Here is a 6,139-nt window from a genome sequence, read left to right on the forward strand (position 1 = left end):
AAAGATACTTTTTCAAGTGCCTTAATTTGAGTTCACATTCAAAGCCGTTTCCTTTGGGAAGCTCGCCAGCGGTCCTGTGGAAACTTTTTTCTGCCCTTAGTGTTCAATTGTATGAGACCAGCACTTTAAGCAATTATAACTTATCAAGAGAGATTTTTCTTTGTTATTATGGTTCATACTGTTTTTTCGCAGGAAATATCGAAGCCTGACAATGCCGAGATCCATTAAATGCGATACAGCGGGGAAATTGCACACATCGCACGATTCGAGGGCCCTAATGGTGGCAGTTATAGCTCAAATATCAATCAGTTTCTGTTTACTGAAATGGATGATTCTCTTAGCGCAAGTGACTATCCATCGCCCCATTATCCTTAATGAGCAGCTGCCAGTAGACACTTTTCCCATTTGTGAATTCTTCCTCAAGAACCCCTCTTCGTCAGCCAGCAGGACACTCCCATTTTGGAACACGCATCCACTAGAATTAATTAGCCCCTAATGGTTTCTGTCATTTAATGCAAATGAGTTTTACAATTATCGTTTTGTTATCGCTCACGGAGTGTGCCGCTGTTCGCCTTTGCCCTCTCGGTGACACCGTTACTCCATTACCACGTTTGACGCTCGTTCCTCTAGGCCGCACCATTGCGATGACTCCAGTCGTGCATCTTTCCCTGCATCAAGCAGAGCGACCCGGCCCCCTTTTATCTGCCTGGTCCATCGCCGTTCTGCTGTTTTATTTGCACCCCCATGCATCAGCTCCATTAAGGGGTCCTCGCTTGCGAAATTGACTTTCTGTTGTTTCTCTCACCGTCCCCTGTTGTTACTATCAGAGAATGTATCTGCTGCGTCCCGAAAATGTGTTTTGCACCCTGTCTGTTGACCATTCAGTGTCTGTTATTCAATCTTCAACAGAAGGTTTGGAGGAGGGATCCCAGCTGCTCGATGGCAGCACCCCTGCAGTAAACTATCAGATCCGTGCGAGGTCAAGCTCACAAAGTGCTCACCTCTGCTATCGGTTTCCCTCTCTACACTGCTGATGACTCTATGTGGAGGCAAATGATTCCTCTGGCTCATGCTGTTCAACTCCGCTTTCCCCTCCTTCCTGTCGTACCACTTATACATCCACCTCCAACAGGCATAAGTAAAAATAATAAATAAATAAAAAGAAGGTTTGACCTTCAATGAAGTCAAGAGAGCTTCGAGTTTGTATTTTTTTTTTGCCATTTCTATACAAAGGTGCCACTTTCTGTCTGTGATTTTGAAGTTTAGCTGTGGTTGTCTGAATTTGTAAGGGGAGTAATATTTTTGGTATGATGTAGGGGCGAATCAGAGCTTCGTGTGACACTCCATTCTCCCCCAACTAGAAGTCAGGGATGCTGCACAGACTGCAGTACCAGTTGTCACTTGTTGTCACTTGGAACATGACATACGGATGCTCAGGACCTGACGGCATATGTGACGCTGGCCTGCCAAAAGCATACTGGCGCTTTTAGGGCGCGTTTTTTTTTTTACACCATTAGTCACATTTTCCTCTTGGCTTGGTTTAGGCAGTCTCCTCACTCCTTTCTCTGCTTTTTCTTGTTCTTCCACATATATTTATCATAAACATGTGTGTTCAAACATTATATGTTTATGATTATATATAAAGTACCTTTTAATTTATTCCTTTTAGTTCACTTAAATTAAAACTTTAAACCACCATCATATTTCATTTTAGTCTTAGTTTCATATACAGGATTCTCACGGACCTGGAACAGTCATGAAAATGAATAACAATATTCTTTGCTAAGAAAATGCATTTGCATGACCTCTGTGCTATGATAAAAAGTCTTCGTTGTTTTAATAGTACAACATAATTTAGAATTATTGGAATTAATACTAGGAATTTTGTGTTAATGCAGTGGTTCCCAACCCTGGTCCTAGAGGCACCCCAACACTGCACGTTTTGCATGTCTCCTTAATCAAACACACCTGATTCAGGTCATCAGCTCATTAGTAGAGACTCCAAGACCTGAAACTGGTGTGTCAGAGAAAGGAGACATGCAAAATGTGCAGTGTTGGGGTGCCTACAGGACCAGGGTTGGGAACCACTGTGTTAATGTATATGGTAAATGTAATACATCAGGAAACTAGATGATATAAAATAAACCCTGAGTATGAGTAGCTGTTCTTCTAATTTGTGCCAATAATTCAGATTGGCACAAATTATTAGATTATATGATTATTCAAAATTAAATGGAAAAAAAGTGTCTGGGAACACTGTATATTTTGTTATAGGGGTTAAAGAAGAGCATGTTAAGTTTTAATGCTTACACAACCTCTTTTAATCTACAGATTTATTTTTTTTGTAATATTTTTTACTCTGAGCAGCCTCTCTGATTTAGTCTTTTAGTGACCAGACACATTTGAATATGTCTTCTATCTCTGCTCATGTTGACCTTTGTTGAATTTATTGGTAAGCACTCAAACTAGCTCGCAGCAGACTTGTATTAATGCTCTGTTTGTTTAATATCGCAGCATTCTCAGAATGTTCTTCAGCTTGAACGGTGGTTACATCATCATAGAACTTAATTAATGTCATAATGCACTTGCTTGGCCTGGTTGTGTTGTCCATGTGTAATATGATATAAAGACATAATTGGTATCTGCTGTTTTTAGTATTGCTGCGTTTCCCTTTACCCCCTTTGGATGGCGGTTGACAGATTGGTCATTACCTCTCAGAGGGCCCGAATTAGCACCATGTTTAACGGCACTAACACAATTGAATCCTTTAATGATACCCCAGAGTGCAATGTTCTAGTGTAATGATACTGGACATGCTTTTTTCCCTTATACTCTGTCCCTCTTTCTCTCTCTGTCCTAGTCTAATGCATTGTTGTCCTTGATAGCATCTCACATTTTGATGATGGGCTGCATTAGCTGCTTAAACACATCTGACTTGTCCGTAACACACTGTCTGTTCCTGTTCCACTTGAAATAATTGATCAAACACTCAAAGGGAAGTGCAAGTATCAATATTAATTAGTGCTGTCAGTCAATTAAAATATTTAATTTTGATTGATCTCCTATTTTTTATTTTTTTTTATTTTTGTAGTTAACGCATTAACATTAATTTACCTTAAATAAAACCAAATAATATGAGTAATTATGCAAGCAATTTGAGTGGATGACCTCCAGACAAGAGGTACTTTTTATGCAACAGTGCTCGTTAAAACAAACAAATTCTAGTTTTCTCAACGCATGGAAAATGCAAACAATCTACAAGAATTCCATTATTAAAACAGTCCTTCCCCCCCCTTCATGGACGCGATCTTGCATGTACATTTTTAAAATGTATTTATTTATAGTTTTTTTGCTGCTGCCGTGGCCTGCATATTAGTCTTTTGCTAGTGCTTGCATAAAGCTTTCTATATTGCATAGATATTTCACATATTGAGTTTGGATAGTACTTACATTTTCCCATACAAAGTGTAGTCTGGGTTAGATGTATAGATAATTTATCAATAAAGATGCTTTCATGATGTTTTTAGATATAATACAGAACAAAATGGAAATATTGGTAAAATTGATTAAATTGATTAAATGCAGCTAAATGAATAATGTTTCTATATAAAAAGGCATACAACATATTTAATTAAGTAATGCATAAACTAATATTATTAATAATTAAATTAATATATTACTAAACACTAAATTAATATATTATTGACATGATAGGAAATGTGTTTATTAGACCAAGGTGAAATCAGTTTTTCCTTTGGTATTTTAATTGGATAAATGCATTTAAATTAATAATATATCTACATGTAAATATGTAAATAAAGCTATAAAGCATATTTAATTAATTGCATGACTGAATGCCTAAACTATTATTAATTTGATACAAATTAATACAATATTGACATGGACTAAATGTTTTCCTTAGAACAAGGTAAATTCGTTTTTTTTTCTCTCTCTCTTTTGGTATTTGAAAGCTGTGGTAGTGAAATCCAATTTGAAAGAACAGCATGGTTTCACAAATGTGAGATGGCCTTCCTTCATTCGAATCTAGCTCATGCCTTCACTATAGAGTAAAACGATCGTAACGTGACCCATGCAATTGGCAAACAATATCATATGAAACGCTCGCTCACTTCACTCAATAAATAAATAAATCACTATACAGTATATCGCAATACTCTGTGAAAGGCAACACGTAAATAATCGTGATGTTTGTTACTCAAGTATTGTGATAATGTTGCACCACAGAATCCTAAGAGCTCATGCGCCGGGTTGTTTGTATAGACTCTGAAGGAGCAGGAAAGTGCACAAGATGTGATTTTGCCCCAAAATCTATTATGATTAACTGGGATCAACAAACTATCCACTCTAACCTAGGCATTTAATGCCTGGCTCTGCCTGTCTCTCTGGACTGCTTCCTCTACATTGAAGCGCTTCGGGGCAGGCACTTATGTGCTTAATGTAAGCTATCCCAAAAACACATCCATACCACCACCAGCAGCCCTGAACTGTGCCTATTTTGTGTTTGGCCATGTCTGAGGCTAAACATCTCTTATTTATGTGATTGGAGCCAGGCTTATGTTTCTCAGTCTGGAGGTTTTGAGCTGGATGTGAATAAACCTGAGCTAAACCGCAACGGCTGGGCTGGGTAAGGTAACTCCTGTCCCATGCCGGGAGTGGCCAGGGCGGCAGGGCTTCTGATGTCCGGCCTAATTGGTTAAGCATTCAGTACAAGCCCACGTCGCCGTGATCGGATTTCAACACGGGCACCGATCCTCTCCTGATCAGCTCCACACGGTCTTCTTGTCTTGACAGCATCACGGCAATCTTCCCATCTGCTTTTCATTTTTCATCCGTCCATATCACTGCTATCTTTTTCATGGGGACATTCTTATATTTTTAGCCCCCTGAATGATTAAATGAAATGTTATATGCTGTCAATAGACTGCAACACAGCATGATAGAAAGTGGTTAGTGCATATGTTTGAAAATTGAATCCTTTCATTTTTATGAGTTGTTTTTTCCCACCTCCGCAAGGTTTTCCAGTTTCCCAGGTTACACCAGCCTCCTGCACTGCATGTGCAGGGCACATCAGGAAGGGAGAAAAGGCTTTGTCTGAGGTTGAGCTGGCCGAGTCAACAGCTAATTTCCCTCGACGGCAGGTACACGCCAGCCAAGCTCTCTTAATTTTTTATTTCATAATACATGTATTGATTTTGCTGCGAACGCCCCCCGTCACAGGGCGAGTCATGTAGTCTCTACACGTCTGCTTGTTTGATCAGGTCGAGGGAGGTAATGCATACAGTAGCATCTGTACCGAGGTATTCTACAATGCCTGAAGAAAGCTGTCTGTTAGCATTCCCATTCATCTCAATTGCAATTGCTCAGCTGGTCCAAGACACCTTGGAAGTAAGCGGCCTAAAATCATAAATTTTTGCTCATGGGAACCCAGTTCTGGGACCCTCTTTTATGCTCCACAGTTACGATCAAACCATCATGATGCCACAGTAGACCCTTTTCACATTTCTCATCATTATTGAGCAAACTTCTATTGTGATGAATGAAAAGAATAACAAACATATATATATATTTTTTTTGCATTTTCATTTGATCCAATTAGCAAAGAAATAAATAAATCATTAGAAATTTTAGAAAGTATAGTATAGTAAAGTAAATGCTAGGGATGCTCCGATCCGTCTTTTTCGCTTCCGATACCGATTCCGATACCTAGGGTTCAGTATTGGCCGATACCGATTTCCGATCCGATACCAGTGAAGTTTTTTTCCCTCATTTAAATAAATGTAGAATTTATATATTTCTGTGTGTGGAACTGATAATCATTCTTTCACAATCTACTAGATACAAACTACTTCATTATAAAGAAAAATAAAATGTATAAATATGAAAAAATATAGGCCTATGTATATTTATAATCTATGACAAAAATGTATCATAAACTAGGTTAGTGGATAATTCGGCAGCAAAAGTTGTTCTAGAAAAATCAGTGCACAATAATTTTAGAAATCCAAACATTTATTGAAAAACTATATGCTTTTTAAATATCTGAAAGTACACTCTTAATATCGTCTCGGTTACGTATGTAACCCTCGTTCCCTGAAGGAGGGAACGGAGACGACACCTC

This window comes from Sinocyclocheilus grahami, unplaced genomic scaffold (genome assembly GCF_001515645.1).
Source record: "Sinocyclocheilus grahami isolate Dianchi unplaced genomic scaffold, SAMN03320097.WGS_v1.1 scaffold17.1, whole genome shotgun sequence".
Taxonomy (NCBI): domain Eukaryota; kingdom Metazoa; phylum Chordata; class Actinopteri; order Cypriniformes; family Cyprinidae; genus Sinocyclocheilus; species Sinocyclocheilus grahami.